The sequence below is a fragment of the Tenrec ecaudatus genome, chromosome X, assembly GCF_050624435.1.
Source record: "Tenrec ecaudatus isolate mTenEca1 chromosome X, mTenEca1.hap1, whole genome shotgun sequence".
Lineage (NCBI taxonomy): Eukaryota > Metazoa > Chordata > Mammalia > Afrosoricida > Tenrecidae > Tenrec > Tenrec ecaudatus.
The window spans coordinates 133,410,780-133,437,194 of NC_134548.1; positions in this window are offsets into that span (position 1 = coordinate 133,410,780).

A 26,415-nucleotide genomic window follows, 5' to 3' on the forward strand; every position below is an offset into this window, starting at 1 on the left:
CCCGACAATTGCTGAAGACAAAATAGTTGCATAAGCAAACATTGTGAAGAAAGCTGATGGTGCCCGACTATCAAAATATATAGCATCTGGGGTCTTCAAGGCTTGAAGATAAACAAGCGGCCATCTAGCTGAGGAGTAACAAAGCCTACATGGAAGAAGCACACCAGCCTGTGTGATCATGAGATGTCGATGGGATCAGGTATCAGGCAGCTAAGACCCAGAATAGAGCCATACTCAAAGTGGGGGGTGGGGTGGGGGGTGCATGGAGTGAAGACCCAGTGCCTATCTGTAGACAATCGGACATCCCCTCACAGAGAGGTCACAGGGAAAAGATGAACCAGTCAAGGTGTAGTGTAGCACCGATGAAACACACAACTTTCCTCTAGTTCTTTGTTGCTTCCCTCACCCCACTATCATGACCTCAATTCTACCTTACAAATTGGATTCGACCAGAGCATGCACACTGCTACAGATAAGAGCCCACAACACAGGGAATCCAGGATAGATAAACCCCTCAGGGCCAACAAGGAGAGTAGAGATAACAGGAGGATTAGGGGAGGGGAGGGGTAGAAAGGGAGGATCAATTACAAGGATCAAACTAGAACCCCCCTTTTCCAGGGGGATGAATAATGGAAAAGTGGGTGAGGGGCAATGGAAGACGATGTGATATATGGAAAAATAATCTATAAGTTATCAAGGGAGGGCAGGTAAGGGAGGGAGGGGGGAAAATGGGGAGCTGATATAGGGGCTTAAATGGGAAGAGAATGCTTTGAAAATGATGATGGCGGCATATGTGTAAAAGTGCTTGACACACTGGATGAATGTATGAATTGTGATAAGATATAAAACAGCCCCCAATAAAAGTATTTTAAAAATACAATGTCCCTCCAAACTCTGATATTATCCATTTTCTAACCTTCTTCCTGAAGATAGGAATCATCCATTATCCTAATGACCCTAAACCCTACACCTAGGATTATTCATTTGATGACTGAACAGAGAATGAAAGAATTTGGTTTGGAGTTCAAATCCAAAATTCAGTGGGGGAATTCCTGATGATAATACAGGAATGAAAAATGTTCTACTCTCCTTTCACCCTTACTAGGAAGGAAACCATTTATCCATGGAGATGTCCAATGACATCTTCCTTTTCCATGACTTTAAAATACAAAAGAATAGGTTTCTTCCCGATTTATCTATGGAGACTATTGTCAACGCACTGTCATCGAATAGATTCTGACTCATAGTGGCCCTATGGGATGAGGAAGAACGCTCCTGTGGGTTTCTGAGGCTGTCAGTATTTTACAAAATAGAGGATATTGTCCCCTGTGGGTGGTGGGACAATCTAAGGTGGGGCTGAAAAAGCAGATACCTATACTTTATCTGGGATTTTGGGCAACAGTACAAACAGTTTTAATTACTGGGAGGGTGCTGAGTATTTTTTTTCCTGAAAAGGTTGTGGTAACCCAAATAAATTTGGAAACCTATAAATATTTATGGAAACAGCCTCATTTTTCTCACAAGGAGCAGCTGGTGGCTTTGAATAGCAGAATTTGTGGTTAACAGCCCAACACATAATCTACTACTACTACTCCAGAGCTCCTTGGAGACAGAATATTTTAAAACAAACACCTGGCTATCAAAAGAGATAGTGTCTGGGGTCTTAAAGGGTTGAAGGGAAACAAGCGGCCATCTAGCTCACAAGCAACAAAGCCCACATGGAAGAAGCACACCATCCTGTGCGATCATGACGTGTCAAGGGATCAGGTATAAGGCATCATCAGAAAAAAACAACCTTACCATAGTGATTGAAGGGGAAGTGCAGAGTGGAGACCCAAGGCCCATTTGTCAGCCCCTGGAGATCCCCTTGCAGATGAGTCTAGGGGAGGAGATGAGTCAGTCAGGGTGCGATGTAGCACCGATGAAGAATACAGCTTTCCTCCAGTTCCTAAATGCTTCCTGCCCCCCAACTGTCGTGATCCGAATTCTACCTTGCAAGTCTGGATGGAGCGGAGGATGTACACTAGTGCAGATAGGAGCTGGAGGCACAGGGAATACAGGGCATATGGTGCCTTCAGGATCAGTGGTGTGAAGGGTGATACTGGGAGAGTAGAGGGTGAGTGAGTTGGAAAGAGAGAACCGATTACAAGGATCTACATGTGACCTCCTCCCTGGGGGACGGACAACAGAATAGGGGGTGAAGGGAGACTTCTGACAGGGAAATATATGAATAAATAATAATTCATAAATTATCAAGGGCTCATGAGGGAGGGGGGAGTGGGAAGGGAGAGGAAAAAAGAGGACCTGATGCTAGGGGCTTAAGTGGAGAGCAAATGTTTTGAAAATGATGAGGGCAAAGAATGTACAATGTACAATGCTTTACACAATTGATGTATGCATGGATTGTGATAAGAGTTGTATGAGTCCCTAATAAAATGTTTAAAAAACAAACAACAACAACAACAACAAAAAGACAAGTAACAAGCATAGTTTGCAAATTAAGTGTCTGTAATCAAGAAGACACCAGATGTTACTCATTTTCTTTGAATATATATATATATATATATATATATGAAGGCACTCCAAAGGGTTTGTAGAAAAATTTCCTTGTCGTCGAATTTCCGTTTTTCCTACGAACTTTGTAAAACCCCTCTGGATAACTTATATAAACAATAACCTAGACTTTCCTTCTTAAAAACATTTCTTTTGCTTATAAACAGCCATCTGAGGTGTCTAGGAAAGAAGAATGATAAAAATTGAGATCACCCTGCCCCCAGCCCCTAGTGAAAAACACAAAGGAAGTGCAACAGAGCAGCAAGGGGTGCAAAGCAATGAAGTCCCTGAGGAATCCTGAAAATAGACTTCTTACTTGCGGGGACAGGTGTAGGGCGGCCTTGGCACCTCATCAGATCCAACCAAAAAACATGCATAAGGGTCAGCAGACAGATCTGGAATTGTTAATGGGCTCCCCCCCCCATGTCTATCTATATAAGATAATCGTGATTGTTTATAATCCTGAGGAGAAAACAATGGACCTACTGTTCTGGAGGGACTTGGGAGAGGACAAAGTGGGGGGAAAAGAGGGGAAACCCAACAAGCCTAGGGACAAGGGAAAAACAGGTCTAAAATTGATGGTGAGAAGGGTGTAGAATACCTGGTGGGCTTGAGATCAAGTGCAGTGTAGCCCAGAAGAATTACTGAGAGTTGAATAAAGGTCAAACATGATAGTGAGACAGAGGAAAGTAAAAGGAAATAGAGGAAAGAACTCAGAGGCAAAAGACATTTATAGAGGTATAAATATAGGCATGTATATATGTAAATATATTAATATATAAGGATAGGGTTATAGGTCTATGTACTTATATTTTTATGTTAAGTATTAAGGTAGCAGATGGACAATGGACCTCTACTCAAGTCCCACCTCATTGCAAGAACACTGTTAGAATAACCTGGCATTCTGTGATGCTCACACTCTTGACACAAATAATGAAGACAAAATGGGTGCTTAAGCAAATGTGGTGAAGAAAGCTTATGGTGTCCGGTTATTAGAAGATATAGCATCTGGGGTCTTAAAGGCTTGAACATAAACAAGCACCCACCTAGCATGGAAGCAACAAAGTTCACATGGAGGAAGCACACCAGCCTGTGTGATCACAAGGTGTTGACATGATCAGGTATCAGTCATCAGAAGGCCCAAAACAAACCATCATATCGATGCGAATGAGGGGGGTCAGAGTGGATGAGCCAGCCAGGGTGCAATATAGCACCAATGAAACACATGACATTCTTCTAGTTCTTTAATGCTTCCTACCCTCAACTATCATGATCCCAGTTCTACCTCACAAATCAGGCTGGACCAAAGCATGTACACTGGTATAGATAAGAATTCTCGACATACGGAATCCAGGACAGATAAACCTCTCAGGAACACTAATGGTAGTAATGATACATGAGGGTAGAGGGAAGGTGGAGGAAGAAGGGGGAGAAATGGGGAACCAATTATAAGGATTGATGTACAATCCCCTCACCAGGGGAAAAAAACAAAAATGTGGGAGAAGGGAGGCAGCAGACAGTGTAAGATATGAAAATAATAATAATTAATAATTTATCAAGGTTTCACAAGGGTGGAGGGGGGCGGAGAGGAGCTGATATCAAGGGCTCAGATAGAAATAAAATGTTTTGAAAATGATGATGGCTGCATATGTACAAATGTGCTTGATACAATGGATGTATAGATTGTTATCAGAGCTGTAAGAGTCCTCAGTAAAATGATTTTTAAAAATCTAATAACGTAATGGAATAATTACTCTAATGGACTAGTGAACTACACAAACATCAATAAACATGACCCTAAGACCAGAATTAGATGGTGCCCTCCTACCACTACCAACTGCTCTGAAATGGATCACATTAGAACAGTGGTTTTCAACCTTCCTAATGTCATGACCCTTTAATATAGTTCTTCATGTTGTGGTGATCCCCCAACTATAAAATTATTTTTGTTGCTACATTACTGTCATTTTGCTACTGTAATGAATCAGGCAACCCCTGTGAAAGGGTCGTTCGACTCCCAAAGGGGTCGTGACCCACAGATTGAAAATCATGGCATTAGACTGTCCTGGGTGGCGTAGGAGCAAAATGAGGGGGAAAAAAATCCCAAATCATAAGAGAAACCAGGCTTATTGATTCGAAAGAGATAGTGTGACTCCTGAACTATGGCCCTTACCCTTCATATCTAGAACTGAATTCACCCCAGTAGTAGAACCATCATCCATCTTAGAACTCAAGGGCCACATTTTCCCAAGGGCAAAGTTCAGAGAGTTAGGAAAGAAAGAGGAAGGAAAACACAGGAAGTAGGTGGGATAAATGATGAGACATTATGGGGATTGCAATAGATGAGTTGACACAAAAGATGTAAGAACAGCTGAATATAAAACTGATCTGATCTGTAAACATTTATCTAACTCATATTATTAAAAAATTCATTGCCATAATCTATTTGATGCATTTGGTTAATCATTGGATTGCACAACTGCAAGGTTGGTAGTTCAACTCCCCAGCCACTCCAGGGGAGAAAGATAAGGTGATTTTCTCTCATAAAAATTTATAACAGGGGCTCAAAAAAAGATTTAGGGGGGAGTTTAAAAAAAGATTTACAATATTGGGAGCCTTCTATAGAGTTGCTATGGGTCAGACATCCGATTGTCTTCCAGTTGACTGCTGTGGTGGCTTATGTGTTGCTGGAAGCTATGTCACTGGTATTTCAAATGCCAGCAGTGCCACCCAAAGGGCATCCAGACTAATAACAGACTATGAAGAAGGAATAGTCTGCCCAATTCTGAGGAATTAGCTACTGAAAACCTGCAGGAAATTTTCAGATACTGAAAATTTTGTGAATAGCAGCAGAACATTATATATAGTGCTAGAGGATGAGCCCTTCAGGTCAGAACTATGACTGAAGCAGTGCCCCTTCTCAAAGTAGAGTGTATCATAATCATGTGGTAGAGTTAAGACCTTGGGGGCTTAGCTTACTTATGAGGGTTGTCTCAAATGAAAAGAAACAACTGCAAACATCTATTAATAGTGGAACTTAGAATGTTGACATGTGAATCTGGGAAAATTGAAGTCATTAAAAATGAAATGGGATATATACAGATTGATATCCTTGGCATTAGTGAGCTGAAACGGAGCTATACTGGCCATTTTGAGTCAGACAATCATACAGTATATTTTGCTGCGAATGACAATTTCCAGAGGAATAGTATCACATTCTGCATCAAATAAGAGCATTTCATGATCTAGAAGTACAATGGTGTCTGTGATAATATCTGGCCACATAGAAATCCAGTCAACACAGCTATTATTCATATGTATGCACCAACCATTAAGGTTAGTGATGAGAAATTTGATTTTTACCAATGTCTTCAGATTGAAATTGATCAAACATGAAATCAAGATGCATTGCTAATTATTGGTGATTGGAATGCAAAAGTTCAGAAAACAGAGGGAGGGAGAGTAGCTAGAAAATACGGCCTTTGTGGTAGAAATAAAGTTGGAGACTGCATGTTAGAATACTGCAATACCAATAACTTCATTTCAAATACCGTTTTTCAGCAACACAAATGGTGATTATACACATGGACATCTCCAGAAGAGAAACAGAAATCAAATAGACTACATCTGTGATCAATTTGAATTGCAATGTCAGCAGCTCAAACGAGGCCAGGTTGAAGCTAAAGAAAATAAAAAGAAAATCACAAAAAGAGAACCAAAATATGACCTTGAGCATATCCCACCTGAATTTTGAGACCATTTCAAGAACAGATTTGACTCATTTGAATACTATGACGGAAGACATGATGAGTTATCACGAATATCATACATGAAGGAAGCAAAAAGTTATTAAAAAGAGAGGAAAGAGGGAAAAGATCAAAATAGATGTCAGAAGAGACCCTGAATTGCTATTAGTTGTAGAGAAGGCACATTGAAGAAACGATAGTCAAAGAGCCAAACAGAAAATTTCACAGGACAGCCAAGAAGACAAAGTAACATAATGAAATGTGCAAAGATCTAGAGTTAGAAAATCAAAAAGGAAGAACATACTCTGTATGTCTTAAAGTGAAAGAGCTGAAGAAAAAAAAATTCAAGCCTCATGTTCATGTAAAAGTTAGACACTGAGGAAAGAAGACCAAAGAAGAATTGAATTATTGTGCTGGTGAAGAATATTGATAGTACCATGGATTGCCAAAAGACCAGACAAATCTGCTTTGGAAAATACAGCCAGAATACTCCTTGGAGGCAAGGATGTTGAGACTTTGTCTCATACTTTGGGTATGTTATGAGGATAGACCAATTCATGGAACAAACACAAAAGAGGAAGACTCAAAAAGATGGATTGACACAGTGGCTTCAACAATGGGCTCAAGCATGACAATTGTGAGGACAGCATAAGATAAGACAGTGTTTCATTCTTTTGTGCATAAGGTCTCTATGAGTCAAAATCAACTAGATGGCATCTAATTACCAAAACAATGACAAAAATTATTGGCTTTGATTTTATTGTGCTAGGTCAGATCAGGAGATATTAAGTGCCAAACCACTGAGAATCCTGGCCCAGTCAAGTTGACACAAGGCTTTAACTATCACAGTTCTTGAGAAAAGAATATTTAGATTTCTCACATTTCAGTATTTGAACCTAGGTCTATCTGAGTCTAGAACCCAGAGAAATGTAATTGAACATGTGGAATTGGAAGGATTTGAATATGCATAAATATTGAAGGTAAATTACCAGGTGAGAAGTTAGTGTGGGCGTATTAAATTTCATGCCTTTTCCTGTAATCATGCCTTTGACCTTTATATATTTTTAGGTGTTGTAGCCAAGGCAAAATTAGAAATCATGGCACAAAAATGTTATTTGGTTTTCCTTTTCTAAAAAAAGATATTAGACATTTTTATCAATGCAATATTTATGCACAGCTTAAAAAGCCAAAAGTGCTAAAAGGCAATAGATAAAAGCTGAAGTTCTCTTACTTGCCCTCACTACTTTGATTCCAGATCCCAAGTTGTTTCTTCTGTTATAATATGCACATTTCTAAATAGCATATTTTATAGACTTTCAAATTTTCTCAAAGTAGATATTATATATTTCATTTCTATATGAAGATTTAGTTAGCTAAATCACAACTCCTTATGCTCAGGCACTTCCTTTTCTGTTCTCCCAGTATATCACTAAATTGATACTTGGAATTTACATTGTAGTTCTGTAAATACTGTGTATCATGTAGAACTTGTACATGGATCAAGAGGCAGTTATGAAAACAGAACAAAGGAATACTACATAGTTTAGATAAGGAAAGGTATGCATCAGAGTTATATCCTCTCACCATATTATTCAATCTATATGCTGAGCAAATCCTCAGAGAAGCTGAATTATGTGAAGAAGAATGTGGCATCAGAGTTGCAGGGTGGCTTCTATTTTTCAATTATTTTTGTTGATATATTAAATATTATAAAGTTATTTTATCTTTGTGTACGGACTAATACAACTATTTTTGAAAATTGGCAGTTACACTTTACAAAATACTTTTATTGGGGCTCTTATATCTCTTATCACAATCCATATGTTCATCCATTCAGTCAAGCACATTTGTACATATGTTGCCATCATCGTTTTCAAAGCATTTTCTTTCTACATGAGCCCTTGGGATCAGTGCCTCATTTTTCCTCCTCCCTCCCCCACCCTCTCTCCCTCCTGAACCCTCGATAAGTTATAGATTATTATTTTAATATCTTACATCATCCTCTGTCAGTCTTCATCCACTTTTCTGTTGTTTGTCCCCCTGGGAGGGCGTTATATGTTGATCCTTGTGGTTGATTACCACTTTCTCCCTCTACCTTCCCCTTATCCTCCTGGTATCTCTATTCTTATTATTGTTCCTGATAGGTTTATCTATCCTGGATTCCCTGTGTAGCAGTGTGCATGTTCTGGTCTATTCCGATTTGTAAGGTAGAATTGAGGTTATGATAATGGGGGGTGGTGGTGAGGAAGTATTAAAGAACTAGAGGAAAGTTGTGTGTTTCATCAGTGGTATACTGCATACTGAATGGGTCATCTCTTCCTGTGACCCTCCTGTGAGGGGATGTCCAATTGTCTACAGATGGGCTTTGGGTCTCCACTCCTCGTTTGCCCCCATTCACATTAGTAGGATTTTGTTTTGTGTCTTAGATACCTGATACTTTATGCCATTGACACCTCATGATTACACAGGCTGGTGTGCTTCTTCCATGTGGGCTTTGTTGCTCCTCAGCTAGATGGCCGCTTGTATATCTTTTAGCCTTTAAGACCCCAGATGCTCTATCTTTTGATAGCTGGGAACCATCAGCCTTCTTCACCACATTTTCTTATGCACCCATTTTGTCTTCAGCTATTGGGTCCGGAAGGTGAGCATCACAGAATGATGGATTATTAGAACAAAGTGTTCTTGTGTTGAGGGAGTACTTGTGTCGACACCCTATATCCAGCTGCTACCTAAATTCTTAACATATAGATAAAAGTACATAGATCTATTTCCTTCTCATTATATATAGATATATTTACATATGTACCTGTCTGTATTTAGACTGCTCTAAGTGTCCTTTGTCTCCTGGTTCTTTCCTCTCTTTCTTTTTACTTTCCTCTTGTCCCACCATCATGTTTGGCCTTCATTTGAGTTTAGTAATTCCTCGATGTTACATTACCCTTGATTAAGCCTCAACTAGGCATCCTATGTCATTCTTTCCTTAATTTTATGTCACTTGTTCCCTTGTCCCTAGGTTGGTTGCCCCCCCACCTTCCATTTTCCCACCTTCCCTTCCTGTATCCTCCTGGAACTGTCGGTTCCATCATTTTCGTCTCTGAATTGTGTATCCCGTCTATCTTATCAAACACTGATAAGCAATGAAAACAGGCAAAGCCAAACAGAACACAAAGGAAGAAAAACCCAACAGAACAATAACAACAACAATAGAAAATAAAATAACAACAACAAAAAGAAAGCTAGTGACAAAAAAGGAAAAACCTATAAATAGTTCCAGGTCTGTTTTTTGACCTTCAGGAGTGTTTTCAATTTGAGTCTGATGGGCTGCGACACACTGTCTCTAAGGTCTATTTTTGATATTCTCTGGGGGTTTCATCAGTCTGCTCACCCTGCTTCTCTCCTGCATGCCCAGTATCTCGCCCAGCGTGATGGGGCCAGACCATGCACTATTCCCACAGTGTGATTTTTTTGAATTGGTCTATCTTTGCGGTGTTAGGTAGTATCTCATAATTCTGTTAATTTGCATGATATTTATGGATAATGATTTGGAACATTTTCTCATATGTTTATTGACCATTCGGATTTCTGCCTTGTAAAACTTTTGTCCTTTTTTGGCGGGGGGAAGCTAGCAGAGTATTGTAGATTTTATTAATTTATTAATAAGCTCTGATGTATGAATGCTAAAGATGTTTTCCTAGAATATGCACTCTCTTATTACTCTCTTGGTGAATTCTTTCGATGTACACAGGTGTTTTATCTTCAGCATATCCCACTTGTCAATTTGTGACTTCTCTGTATTTGTATCCTTTCCTATTTCAGATTGCCTCTGTATTCCCTGTGCCAAGGTTCTCAGGTTTGTCCTAATTCCATTATTAACGGCCCCAAAAGTTTCACCTCAAGGTCTGTGATCTACCTCAAGTTTATTCTTGTGAATGGAGTGAAGTAAGAGTTTTGCTTCATTTTTCTGCAGGTAGATATCCATTTTTTCCAGCACCACTTATTGAAGAGGCTATCAGCTTCCCATTTGATATTTTGTGGCCCTTATAAAAAATCAGTTTTGTGTATGCTGATGTTTTTATTTTTGGGTTTTCAGCTTTTTTCCATTGATCTGAATATCTGTCTTTATACCAGTACCACACTGTTGTGACCGTTGTGGCTATATAATATGTGCTAAATTCAGGTAGAGCAAGCCCCCCACTTTGACAGGATGGCTTCTTAACAACCTGAGATATACAGAGGACACAACTTTGCTTGATAAACATCAGGAGAATGTGAAATACTTGCTACTGAGCATTACAAAAATTGCAACCCTTAATATGGATTACAACTCATTGTAAAGAAATCCAAAATTATCACAACTGAACCAATAGATAACGTTCTTTCTTGGATCTGCAATCAATGTTCATGGAAGCAACAGTCAAGAAATCAAAAGATGTGCACACCCTGGCCCACCAGGACTTGAGGATGATGTTCTTGATTAGAGCAATCAGTCCACAGAGAGGAGCACATGACTGGCTCCACTATGAGACAAGACATCCCTCACTGAACCACAGCCACACAGGGGACCACACGAGAGACACAGTATGGGAATTGTGCCCAATTTGATGTCACCACACCGAGGCAAAACATTAAGGGGGTGCAACAGAACAGCAAGTAAATGGAACGGCGAGGTCCCCAGGGAATGCTGAAGGTGGACTTTGGGGCCAGGGAGTGGCGCCCCAACAGACTGGACTGGAAAACAATCCTAAAGGCCAACAAATAGTCCTTGAACTAACTCCAAGCTTTTCTTTCTTGTGTTTTGTTTGTTTGTTTGTCATTGTTGATGTTTTGTTGTATAGTGTTGCTTGGTTTTTCTGTCTTGTTTTTGGGCATGTTATCTCCAAAGGTCAATCTAAATAAGGTCGGATGGATGAAAAATCTGGAGGAGAAAACAATGGGACTGACAGTTCTTGGGAGACATGGGAGATGGGGAGGTGTGGGGAAAGGTAGTGGTGTTAACAAATCCAGAGACAAGGGAAAAACAAGTGATCCTAATTGGTGGTGAGGAGGGTGTAGGAGGCCTGGTAGGGCATGGTCAAGGGTAATGTAACCAAGAAGAATTACTGAAACTCAAATAAAGACTGAGCATGAAGTGGAACAAGAGAAAAGTCAAAGGAAATAGAGGAAAGAGCTAGGAGGCAATGGGCATTTATAGAGGTCTAAATAAAGGCATGCACATATGCAAATATATTTATATATGAGGATGGGGAAATAGATCTATGTGCATGTATTTATAAGTTTAGTATTAAGGTAGCAGAAGGACATTGGGCCTCCACTCAAATACTCCCTCAATGCAAGAATACTTTCTTCTATTAAATTGGCATTCTATGATGCTCATCTTCCTGACACAACTGCTGAAGGCAAAGCGGGTGAATAAGCATATATGGTGAAGAAAGCTGATGGTGCCCGACCATCAAAAGATATAGCATCTGGGGTCTTAAAGGCTTGAAGGTAAAGAAGTGGCCACCTAGCTGAGAAACAACAAAGCCCACATGGAAGAAGCACACCAGCCTGTGCAATCACGAGGTGTTGAAGGAATCAGGTACCAGGTATCATCAAAACAAAAAATCTTGTCATAGTGAATGAGGGGGTTAGTATGGAGTGGAGATGCAAAGCCCTTTTGTAGGCCACTGGACCTCCCCTTAGAGAAGGGTCTCAGAAAGGAAACAAACCAGTCAGGGTATGATGTAGAAATGATGAAACATAAAGTTTTCCTCTAGTTCCTTAAGGCTTCCTCCTCACCCACTATCATAATCCCAATTCTACCTTAAAAATCTGGCTAAAGCAGAGGATGTACACTGGTACAGATAGGAACTGGAAATGTAGAGAATCCAGGGAAGGTGGATGATCCCTTCAGGAACAGTGGTGTGAGTGGTGATACTGGGAGGATAGAGGGAGAGTAGATTGGAAAAGGGGGACTGATTACCAGGATCTACATGTGACCTCCTCTCTGGGGAATGGACAACAGAAAAGTGGGTGAAGGTAGATGTCAGACAGTGTAAGATGACAAAATAATTTATAAATTATCAAGGGTTCATGAGGGAGTGGGGAGTGGGGAAGGAGGGAAAAATGAGGAGCTGATGCCAGGGGCTTAAGTGGAGAGCAAATGTTTTGAGAATGATGAGGGCAATGAATGTACAAATGTGCTTTATACAATTTATGTATGTATGGATTGTGATAAGAGTTGCATGAGCCCCTAATAAAACGATTAAAAAATAAAAGATGTGTTGTATTAGGTAGATCTGCTTCACAAACCTCTTTAAAGTGTTGAAAAAGAAGGATGATACTTTGAAGACCAAGGTGTGTTTGACCTAGGCTGTAGTATTCTCAGTTTCCTTGTAAGTACGTGAAAGTTGAACGTTGAATAAAGAAGATTGAAGGAAAATAGATCCATTTGAATTGTGGTGCTTGAGAAGAGAGAAAGTACCATGAACTACAAAAAAAACAAACAAAAAAAACCCTCTCTTGGAAGTACAGCTAGAAAGCTCCTTAAAGGCAAGGATGGCGAGACTTCATCTCATGTGTTTTGGACATGCTGTTAGGAGAGACCAGTCCCTGGAGAAGGGCTTCATGCTAGTAAAGTAGAGGGACATTGAAAAAGAGGAAGTCCTTCAACAAGATGAATTGACACAGAGGCTGCAACAATGGACTAAAATATAGGAACAATTGGGAGGATAGTGAAGGACCAGGTGATATTTTGTTCTGTTGTGCATAGGTTTGCTATAGGTCACAACCATCTTGATGGCACCTAGAAACAACAACAAAATATTGTGTATGGCCAACTGAGTATTGGAGCAGGTCATGCTTACATTTTATTTATTATGAATTCTGTTTTTCTTTTGAATATTTGGTTCATATTTGTTTTAATTTTCTATGGACCTTCTACAAATTCATTACAGCTGTTAACACTGACTATAGAAAAAAAATAATTTATCAGTTTAATTTTTTTCCTTTGATGACCTCACATATTAGAGAGTAGAACCAGGCTTTAAAAACAGTTTTATTGTCCTAAAATTCACATCTCATGTAATACAATAGTTCAATCAGATTTAAAAAAAAGAGTTGTACAATCAGCACCACAATCAGTTTTAGAACATTTTCTTCTTTCTTGTGCTCATCGTTATTAGCTCTCCATATCCCATAAAAACTATTAATCCAATTACTGTCTTTACAGATTTACGTATCCTGGATTTTATGCACAGAATAATATTTAAACATGACAACAAGAGAAGCAAACCAACAATAATAACAAAACATAAAAAAGAAAGAAAATAGAAAATATTAAAAAGTATAACAAATTTTAAATGGGTCAACAGCGAAATCAAATGATAAGGTGCCAAATTTTGACCTAACTGCATCTATAGTAATTCACTTTCCAGTGCACTCTGCATGGTAGCGAGGCTAGTCACGTCCCTCAACTATGGTCAAAGGGGATTCACCTGAGGCTTCATCCATGTGGGGGCTTTTTAAATGAATTTTTAGTTCCCACTGTCATTCATAGCCTCCTGCATTCCAGGTGTTCATAATTTAAGCTCATTTGAAGACAAACTTCTAAGACCCCAGATGCTATTCTTTCTGGTTGCTCTGCACCATGTAGTTCAGTGCCTCTTAACCTTCCTAATGCTGTGACCCTTTAATACAGTTACTCATGTTGTGGTGGCCCCCAACCATAAAATTATTTTCGTTGCTACTTCATAGCTGTAATTTTGCTTCTGCTATGAATTGGGCGAACCCTGTAAAGGAGTCGTTGCGACCCACAGGTTGAGAACCGCGGAGAAAGTAGATTCTAGTTTCTTCACCATACTTTGCTATAGCACCTGTATCTTCAGTGATCTTTTCATGAGGGTAAGCATCAACAGGGCTATGTCATAAGAACAAATTATACTTAGATTGGGGCTAGAATTAAGTTAGAGCTCCAAATCTATCCATATATTTATGATTTATATATGTTTTTGGTTCATGTTAGAGGCATCATTATTGTTTCATGTTAGAGAACCTTAATAATCATCTCCCGGGACATAAGGTAATTCTGTTGATAGTGTCATTACTTTACCCAATGGAATAGAACTTAAAACACTGTTGAGAAAAGGAAATAATATAAATATAGGCCAACTATGAACTGTAATACATGAATTGTTGACTTGTATAGATTAAACTCTTAAGTAATTGGGCACTATTTGAATAAACAGTGGGGGCTGCTTGTATGGCAGAATTTTCAATCACATTTATTCACCATGGCAGAAACATGCCTACTAGATTAATACATGTCATAATAAAGTGAGGAGGGCAATAAAATAGTAAATATATCTGTGACAGTTACATAAACTGTCAACTTGAGTGAAGAGGTGGAATCAAGCCTGTCAATCAGTCGCACAGCTTGATGACCTCATTTAGAGGTGCAATGGAGATAAATAACTCATTGGAAGCCCGATCTATTCTCTCTGCCCTCCCTTTCCTGCTGTTGAGACACTCAGCAAACTGGAGACATGTGAAGACATGCACCAGTGTTGAGATGCTTTCACTGCCACTGGAGACACGCACCAGCCTGTGAAAATCCTGCATTGGTCATCACTGCATTTGCTGTGTGAGTCTCAAGAGGAATTAATGGACTAGTATCAGACATAAAGGCTAATATTGGACTTATTGACTTGATCTGGACTGGGCTGTGATGTTTTTTAAACACACAATTGCTTGCTCTTTTAAATTGTTGTGGGTTCAAATAAATAGCAGCCATCATAATGTCTTGATAATTTAGAAGAGTCTTTATTTAGTGATAACCAGACTGCTAGAATCTAAAAGTGATTCTTTGGTTGCAGTATCTAGTTGAACTTTCAGTCCATCTTTAAAAGGTAAAAAACTCATTTATCCTTTGTCTAAGACTTTAGCAAGCATGGAAAGATGCAGAAAAGTAAATTAATGTTACTATTCTTTAGGGTTAGGGAGCATTACAGGGTACAGCATTGATTATAACATTCTGGTAACTTTGAGAAGAGCAAGCATGGATTACAAGGTATATTCCTTATCATAAATGAAACAATACCACATTTGAGTACAACATACTGGTTATCATGACAAGATTAACTACACTATTCAGATTACAACATAAAAGGTAACAATATTGAATCATAACAAATGAATACTCAAAACTAATTTTTGTGTCCAGAACCTGTGAACATGGGAGTACATTCTAAAATTAATCAGCAGCGGTGATTTTCCCATAAGGAGACGGAGAATGGGCCTGTCAACTAACAGTCAACTTTCTGAGATGGGAGGGAGAAATGGGCAAGTTACTTAGCATCATACGAAAATGGAGTTTCTTTTGTTAGTCTACCTCAATTTAAAGCTCTTTCTTAAACACATATGAGTGTCTATGAATCTGTTTCTCTAGTGAACCGGACTAACATGATATTGTAAGCCCGGATTGCCATTCATTGGACACCCTCAAAGCAAGCAATCCAAACCAAGTTCCTGACAGCCCAAACTGGTTAATGATTGGAATCTCTATGGAAGTAATGTTGGCTGGGTTTGAACTGCCACCTAAACCAGCTGTTAAGTGAGAGTCATTTGCATCACTTAGGCAAGAGTTGTAATGGATTCAGTGTCAACTAACAAGAAAAGCATTTGGTCTTGTGAAGTCATGTCTCCTTAAATTCCACATCATCTTCAACCGGCACTGGTTGCTTTGAAGGTATGTTCTACTACTTATTTTGGAGATTCTGTTCACTCTCCTCAAGGCACTTTATTTCTCTTTCGTACTGGTTTCATTTTCTGGATTTCATGTATCATTTTAAAATTTCTTTTTGTTGGTGGAGCTTATTCTCACATCGCATATCATACCTGGCATGTCGGACAGTGACTATTCTATCTTCATATTTGATTGATGTTAAGAAAAGGGTGGGAACCCACAGTTGCAATGCACACAATGTAACATCACTTATCCCACTTCCTCCCTGCATTTCCTATTTCCATTGCACTTTCTTTTTTAATCCTTCTGAACATTGTCTTTGTGAAAATGCTGATCTTTAGATCTCAAATTTCACAGGCATTACTTCTCTGCCTTCTTCCTATTAAAATGCCCAATGTTATCCTCTGTTATACTCCATTGTATGTCACATAGTCTTTGTTTCTGAAAAGTTTTTTAAAAATCTCATCATTCTTGTTATTCTGAAGTTTCTTGATGATCTGCCTTATATTCATTGTACTGAGCTTTTTAAAGCAGAGAAGACACACCCCTTTAATCTGGGAACTCTTCTTGAATTTTTAATTTAATTTTCTTCCCTTTATTTTCTTTCTGTCTGAAACCACTACTAGTTAGATGTTGAATCTCCTGGAGCAATATATTTTATTTTTATCCTACTGTGCATTTCCTTTGTTCTAACTCCCATGAAACTTATTCAACTTTCTTTAGATCTATAACTTATGTTCCCATTTGTCTAATATCATAAAGATATTAATATTTATATATACATATTTGTATATATTTAATTTATATGATTTCTTTGTTTTATGAATATATATATCTGTATGAGCAAGCACCATTTTGTGTTTCATGAATAGAATATCTTAACTGTAAAGATATTATATATATTTTAAAATATTTTCTTCAGCTTTCTATAGTCTCTCTCTTTCCTACAAGTTTCTTTTGAACTCTGTTTCATGTTATAAGATGGCCTCAAATATATGGAGGTATTGTAATTACATGTTCCCATTTAAAAATAAAGCTTTTACACTGAATTAGAAAGTATTTTTGATACCATTTGACATCCTGCCATAGACAACTAAAGAACTGGATAAAAGTAGGTCTGTGATCTCTGAGAGAAGGGAAATAAACAAAGGGATCCTGATGGTTACCTCAGTTTTCTTCCTGAAGCACTTTTTAAGCCTTAGAATAGTGAGAAGGTATCCAAGTAGAGAAGTAGAGGACTTTCTGAGTAGAATATATATATATATATAAAATCTGGCATGTGAGGCAGCTGGGATTTTCAAGAAAAGACATAGATACCTTGAAAATTGCATGAGTGAAGATTTTACTTGTTGTCAACCAACTATACAAATTCTATAAATCTGGTGCTTCTATCCTTTCTTTTTTTCCCCAGGTCTTGAAAAGCCACTCAGTAAACATTTACCAGCACACCACCGGTAATATTCATAATTTTTAAGTCTACTTTGACTTACAGATTTGAGGCAGACTGGAAAGTCTGGAAATAAACCCACACATATATAGTCAATTTATTTTTTGACAAAGCTGCCAAGGAAATTCATTAGAGAAAAATAGTCTTTACAATGATTATTACTGAACGATTTAGATTACTGTGCTAGTTATATAATTTTATGTCAACTTGAAGGTGTAGGGGTGGCCTCTAACCTGTCAATCAGGTCACAGACTGATGGCATTTCCTTGTGGAAGTGATCTTCTCATAGGTAGAGCCCAGGGAACCTCCCACTCACCCTGTCTTTCCCTTCACTGCTTGCTGACTACCCTGAGAGCAGCCAGAGCTTGTGATGTTTCCACTGAATTTGGATACAAGTGGCTTTGTACCCACTGTCCTTTGATCTTCTTGAATTCTGCATCATTGCAGGTGATTATATGAGTCTGAAGAGGACTTATGCACTAGTATCAGACTTATGGACTTGAGTTGGACTGGGCTGGGATACTTTCTTGATATATAATTACTGCATGATCTAAATCTTTTTCTTAGACATAGACTAGAGTATCACTGAATTCATTTCCTTAGTTAACCTAGCCTAACACAATTCCATCTGCAAAAAATTGGTTATTACTTTATATCATACATAAACATTATTTTAAGTTCACTATAGATTCAAGCATTAAAAAACAAAACAAAAACAGAGGTATAAAATTTCTGGAAAAAAATGTTTACAGCCTTGTACTAAACCTCAAAAAAGAACAAATAAAAAACATCAACCAGGTGTTAGGAGAAGATAGGTAGCTCACGCCCAGAACCCCGAGGAGATCGATGAGTGGGAACTTTTGGGGGCCTAGTAGGGGTATCAAGTCTGTCCGTTGATTCCCAAGACTACTCAGAGCACTTCTCTGAAACAGAAGTGGACTCCCACCCTTTCACCAGCGCTCCCTGTGGACACCCGTGGCCTCTTGAGTGGCGCTCAGGGTGCCTGCTCTGCCTGGACCAGCGCCATAGGGCAGCCAGGTGCATGGCAGAGGCTGCGCCCTGCCACGGCGTCCCATGTAGAATCGTTTGCCAGTACCCCCCACCCTGACTCAGGGTACCTGGGGCTGTGTGGGTGTTCCAGGCAGCATACCCCCCCTCCCACAGAGATTCATGCCCCATCTGTGTGCTCTCCTACTGGGAGGCGTAGGACCACAGTGCAACCAGGCAGAAGGCAGAGGCTGTGGCCCTGCCTTTGTGCTCTGCAAACCACCCACCAGACTGCCCCCACACTCAGAGATCTCAGCCCAGAGGTGCCCACCCCATTCCTGCCCTCCTCACAGATCTGCCAGCCAGCCCCCTCCCTGTCCCACCCCATACACACATGCGCGCATACAAACACACAAGCACTCAGAGGTCCCCATCCTGCCACACCGCTTCAGGCCTGCCAGGCAGTGGAGACAAGTCTGGCAGAAGTTTATGCACCTGTGGCACAGGGACCCAAGCCTTAGAGACTTGCTCACTGCATTCTCCCTTCTCCCTGCACAATATTCCCCACCCTCTGTTCTCCAAGCAGTGGATCAGCATGCCAGTGGCAGCCACCCTCACACCCGCCTACCTGTGAGAAGTAACCCTAGCCAGAAACAGATTACCCAATCCCCAACCCATCCCCTAAATATGCTCCCCTGCACTGGGGTCAACACTTTTTATCAGACTGCAGCATGCACAACTGCAAACAGCCCATAAGGTGAGAGGGAAACCTTAGCAGGACAAAGGTGAAATACAACTCCTCAAGGAAGTTGGCTAAAGGCAGCCCGCTAAAACACCAATACCAACCTCCTAAAGAGAGAACTCAGGAGCAAGATAACAAAACTAATAACAAACTCACGGCCTTCACACAGAGAATGGGGGAGGCAGAGAACCACACCAGTGACCTAGAGGATTCACAAGCAGAAATTAATAAATGTGAGAAAAAGTCCAACAAGTCCATCAGAGAAGCTGAAGAAAACCTAAGAGCTATGTCTGACGTTATGAGAAGGAACGACACCAGAATTATCGGCCTGCTGGAGGAATGCACACCAAGGAAACCAACATCCAAAATAGTGATGGAATGCTTGGAGGAAACCTTCCCTAGCTTAAGAACGAAAATCAGGCAACTATCCAGGAGGCCAAAAGAATGCCAGCTAGAGTAAATACCAAGAAGTCACCGAGACATATAGTTGATAAACTATCCAACTATGAGGAAAAGGAGAAAATTATGTGAGCAGCTAGGGAAAAAACTGGCAAACACATATAAAGGCAAGCAGATAAGAACATGTTCAGACCTATCAGCAGACACTATGAAGAAGAGGAGACAGTGGCGCAGCATATTCCAAAAATTGCAGGGAAATAAGGCAAACCCAAGAACACTCTATCCAGCCAAATTATCTATCAAAATTGGTGGAGAAGTGAGAGTCTTTCCAAACAAGAAAAGTCTTAAAGAATGTGCTAAAAGGAACCCAACACTACAAAATATCCTTGCTAACCCAGTGTGGGCAGAAGAACAACACTCACCAACACATACAAGAGACTGCCACACAGAACAACTCCACCCAGAGACTACCAAAGGAAAAAAAGATTCCAAGATAACATTGGCTCAAAAATGGAAAGCAGGCAAGAATGAACCACAAATACACATATGCACAACCCACGGGAAGAAATGGAGGTAGGAAAACACCCAACACAAGAGGGATAAAATGACATCACAGGGTCCACAGATAGATGTAATAACCCTGAATATCATTGGATTGAACTCAGGCCTTAAGAGACAGGGACTAATAGACTGGCTTGGAAAACACAACCCTCGATCTGCTGCCTACAGGAGACACATCTCAATATTACAGACAAATTTAGGCTGAGAATCAAAGACTGGAGGAAAATATACCAAGCAAACAGCAATTCACAAAAGGCAGGTGTTGCAGTCCTAGTCTCACAAAAAATTGATCTCAAAGTACAAACCATTAAAAGAGATAAGGATGGGCACTATATAATGCTCAAGGGAACAATACATAAAGAACCACTAAGCATTATAAACATTTACTTGCCAAACAAGCATCCAGCGGAATATGTCAATCAAACACTCCAAAAGATGAAAAAAGAAATCACAGCCTCACAATTATAGTAGATGACTTCAATACAGTGCTCTCTGTGAAACATAGATCACATGGAAAGAAACTCAACAAGGAGGCTAAAGATCTAAACACTATAATTATACAATTTGACCTGATAGATATCTACAGAGCTCTCCACCCAAATACAAAACAATTCACATTATTTTCAAGCCCACAAGGCACATATATGAAAATAGACCACATGCTAGGGCATAAGTCAAAACTACGTAAATTCAAGCTTCAAGCACATTGGTATCATACAGACCTCCCTCTCTGACCACTGTACCATAAGATTGGAAATCAACAAAAGGAAGATAAAGAAATCAAGGGGAAACAACTGGACAATGAATAACTCTCTAGTGCGAAAGGAGTGCATACTGGCTCAAATCAGAGATGATATTATGAAATTTCTAGAAACCAATGAGAATGAAAATATGACATACCAAAACTTATGGGACACAGCAAAGGCAGTCAGCAGAGAAAGTCTCATAGCATTACAAGCACACATAAAGAAGGAGGAGAGGCTTATGATTGATACACTGGCACAAATTTTACAGCAAATACAGAAGAGTCAGCAAGACAATGAAACTAACAGCATGAGAAAAGAAATAATAAAAATTAGATCTGAGATTCAGGAGAGAGAAAATAAGAAAACTATTGGAAAAATCAATGATGCTAAAAGTTGGTTCTTTGAATGGATAAATCAAATCGACAAACCTCTCACGAACTTGATCAAAGAAAGGAAGGAACACATTTCAATAGCAAGGATGAGGGATGAAAGAGGGAATATTACAATGGACCACAGTGAAATCAAAAGGATAATTACACAGTACTATGAAGGACTGTACTCCAATGAATTAAAAAAACTTGGAAGACATGGACAAATTCTTGGAAAAACAATCCCTCACTAGATTATCCCTAATGGCCGTGAAGAACCTCAACAGACCCATATCAAAAGAAGAAATAGACAAGGTTATCAAAGGATTACCACCCAAAAAATCACCTCGACCACATGGGTTTACAGGGGAACTCTATCAAGCATTCATGGAAGAACTGACATCAATCCTACAAAGGCTCTTCCAGAACATAGAAAAAGATGGCACACTCCCAAATTCCGTCTATGAAGCTAGTATAACTATGATACCTAAACTGGGCTAGGATCTCAGAAGAATTGAGAACTACAGACCAATTTCCCTAATGAATATTGATGCAAAAATCCTTAACAAATACTAGCCAACAGAATACAAAAGTGTATTAAAAAAATAGTTCACCATGACCAAGTGGGATTCATACCAGGGATGCAGGGATGGTTCAACATACAAAAGGTCATTAGTATTATTCATCACATTGAAATGAAAAAGTATAAGAACCACATGATAAAATCGATAGATGCAGAAAAAGCATTTGACAACACCCAACACCAATTCATGTTTAAGACACTCAAGAAGATAGGAATGGAAGGGAAATTCCTCAAGGTATATATGAAAAACCAACAACCAATGTGGTAGTCAATGGAGAAAAGATGAGATCAAGTCTTCTGAAAAAAGGGACTAGAAAAGGCTGTCTCTTGTCACCACTCCTATTTAACATCATACTGGAGGTCCTAGCTAACAATATTAAGCAAAGAAAGGACATCAAAATATTTGCCTGGGAAAGGAAGAAGTGAAAATATCGTTATTCGCAGAAGATATGAATTTATATATGGAAAATCCTAAAGTTCCATGAGGGGAGTACTGGAAGCAATAGAGGAACATGGCAGAGTACCAGGTTACAAGATCAACAATCAGAAGTCTATCGCACTACTGTACACATCGGACAAGAACACAAAAGAGGGGATCAAAAAAGGATATGCTTCATAATAGCCAAACACAAATTGAAATCTAGGTATTTATCTGACTCCCAAAACAAAAGATCTGTATGAGGAAAACTACAAAACACTCTTAAAAAAAACCAAGGGTGACCTCAACAAATGGAAGGAGAGCCCATGTTCAAGGATCGGTAGACTCAATATTGTAAAGATGTCAATTCTACCCAAGGCACTATAAAAGTTCAATGTCATCCCAATCCACATTCCAAAATCTTTCTTCAAAGAGTTGGAAAGACAGATTACCAACTTCATATGGAGAGGGACGAAACCAAGGATTAGCAGAAAACTCAAGAGAAAGACAAAGTTGGAGGGCTTGCTTTACCCGACTTTAGCACCTACTGTAAAGCCGCGGTGGTCAAAACAGCGTAGTATTGGTATAATGATAGATATTCAGACCAATGTAAAAGGATTGAAAACCCAGAAATAAAATCAACAGCATATAGACTACTGATCTTTGATAAGGTTCCAAAAAATATCAAATCGAAAGCGGATGCCCTCTTCAATTCGTGGTGCTGGAAAAAATGGATACGTAGCTGCAAAAAAAGGAACCAAGATCCTCACTTCACTCCATACACAAGAATAAACTCAAGGTGGATCACAGACTTTGATGTGAAACACAAAACTATTAGGTCCATTATCGAGGGAATTGGGACAAACCTGAAAACCTTTGCACAGGGATTACATAGGCTATTGGAAATTGAGAAGGACACAAATGCAGAGGAGGCACAAATTGACCAGTGGAATATACTAAAGATAAAACATTTATGTAAATTGCAAGAATTCGCCAATAGTGTAATAAGAGACCACAAAATGGGAAAACATCTTTAGCAATGACACATCAGACAAAGGCCTTATTACTAAAATATACAATACTCTGCTAACCTACAAGAAAAAACAACAATTGTCCACTCAGAAGATGGGAAAAGGGCCTGAGCAGGAGTTTCCTAAGGTCAGAAATCCAAATGGTCAATAAATATATGAGAAAATGTTCCAGATCTCTAGCCATAAGGGAAATGCAAATTAAAACAAGTATGAGATACCACCTAACACCCTGAAAGATAGTCCAATTCAAGAAATCAGAAAGTGACAAGTGTTGGAGGGAATATGGAGAGATAGGAAATCTTGTCCACTGCTGGTGGAACTGTAGGCATCTACAGTCATTATGGAAATCAATTAGGCGATATCTAAAACAGCTGGACATTGAGTTACCATATGATCCAGCAATCCCCCTACTGAGCATATATACAGAAGTGACAAACAAACAAACCACGGCCAGACATCTGTGCCCCAGTGTTCATTGTGGCACAGTTCACAATTGCAAAGAGTTGGAAACAGTTTAAATTTCCATCAACAGACGAATGGATTAAAAAACTCAGGTACATACATACAATGGAGTATTATGCATCCCTTAAAAACAGTGATGAACGCATGAAGCATATCCCGTATGGGAAGAACTGGAGGAAATTATGCTGAGCGAAGTAAGCCAAGCACAAAAGGATAAGTACTACATGAGACCACCGAGGTAAGCTAAAAAAATTCGAAGGGGGAATAGGGAAGAAGCTACTGTATACATATGTCCCTGGGGTAAGGTCCAGGAAATATGGCAGGGGTCAGGCTAAACTCAGGGATACGTATGGGATACTAAAAAGGAGGGGGCGGGGGAAGACATGGGTAGCTGGGGGAACAGGGCACTAACCCACACAGGGGGAGTGTGTTGATTGTGTCTCCACAGGGAAAGAAGGACCAGACTTCAACCTGGTGCTCCAAGACAGGAATGCAACACACTGACATGAAGCAGGGAACCGATACAGAGACCTGAGGGCTGGCCCCATTACCAACTAAGTAGACAGTACTACCCCCCCGCCCCCCGAAGAATTCACTTCATAGGACAGCACTGAAGCAACAGCTCAAGGAGAGTGACTTGTCTGATCAGAACACACAGGAGCCAAAGAGGGGAGAAAGGGGGAAAAAAGAGTGAAGCACATTTGGGTTCACCAAACCCCAAGGACAATGTTTCTGCTCAGAGCAGCAATGTATAGAGATGACCACAGGGCTGGCTTCACCACAGGACACAGTGTTCCTCATCGACCCATAGCACCATTGGGAACAACACTAGAGACACACGGTGGGAATTGTGCCTGCCCTGAGCTCACTATGCCGAAGTCAAACTCTGGGGCATGCAGCAGAGCAGCGGGGGTTGCAGAGCAATGAAATCTCCAGGGATAGATATGGGGCCATGGCATGGCACCGCATTAGACTTGACTGGAAACACTCGTGAAGGACAACAAATAGACCCTGAAATATTTATAGAGTTTTTTGTGTTGTTGTTGTTGTAGCTATTGTTTTACTTTCTATTGTTGCTTCATTGTACTCAGTCTTGTGATGGTACATAGCATATCTACCTAGAAGGGATAGGTGGGATAAACAAGCATCTGAAACAAACAAAAGATCATAGCATTGTGAATGAGGGAGAGAGTGGAGTGGGGCCCTGGGCCCTTCTTTGGGAAATTGGACATCCCCTCGCAGAAGGGCTGTGGGGAGGAAACGAGCCAGTCAGGGTACAGTTTAGCAATGTTGAAACATATAATTTTCTTCTAGTTCTTGAATGCTTCCTCCCCCCAAAATATCATGATCCCAATTCTACCTTACAAATTCAGATGGACCAGAGGATGTACACTGGTACAGATAGGAACTAGAAACACAGGGAATCCAGGACAGATGAACCCCTCAGGACAAGTGGTGAGAGTAGCAATACCAGGAAGGTGGAGGGAAGGTGAGGCAGAAAGGGGGAACAGAATACAAGGATCTACATATAACCTCCTCCCTGGGGGATGGACAGCGGAGAAATGGGTAAAGGGAGACGTTGGATGGTATAAGATATGACAAAATAATAATAAGTTTTAAATTATCCAGGGTTCATGGGGGAGGGGAAGCAAAAAGGGAGGGGAAAATGAGGAGCTGATACCAAGGGCTCAAGTAGAAAATAAATGTTTTGAGAATGATGATGGCAACGTATGTACAAATGTGATTGACACAATGGATGGATGGATGGATTTTGATAAGAGTTGTGTGAGTCCCCAATAAAATGATTTAACACAAAGAAACAAAAAACCCACCAACCAACCAAAGGAAAATTTACCCTTTATATAAAGCAAGTTATAAAGGTATACGTATTCTACTCCTTGCCATTCAAATAATGCTGACTCATAGTGACTCTGCAGGACAGGGTAGAACTTCCCCTGTGGGTTTCCAAGTCTAATTCTTTACAAAAGTAGAAAGCCGCTATGGTTTTGAATTGCAGACCGTACTGTTAGCAGCCGAACTAATAACTACTTCGTCTCTGATAAAGGACTCATATAATATGTAGAGATATTTTCCATCTCAATAATAAAACAAGCATCAGAATATAAATGGGGGAAAGATTTCAACAGACACTTCAACAGAAGAAGATATGAATACCACAAAACCACATTAATTTAAAAACATTATGTTCACCAAAAGAATGAAAAGTGGCACATGAACCCATGCCTGATGTCTGGGTGGTCATGGGGTCCAGAGGCAGCAGAGGCCTTTTTAAAGGAAATCATTTTATTGGGGGGCTTAGACAACTCTTATCACAATCCATATATACATCAATTGTGCCAAGTATAGTAAAGGAAGATTTGGAGGGAAGAAGGAGGAATCTCTTTAATCCTGGCTTCAGAAATTCATTCCTGTCTGGATCATTGACAGAGTTTTTTAGAGAATCTGGTTCATAGGGGGAGATGCTAATTTTTCTTAACTTTCTGAAATTGAATGATAAAACCTATGCTATTCTAGCTTGGGCAGGACTGTGTATCTACTGAGCAAAGTAGCTTCTTATACTCTCTGGTAGTAAGCTTTCATAGCAAACTAAAGCTTCCCTAATTTGAAAAGGGGTGGGAGGGGTGTGTGTG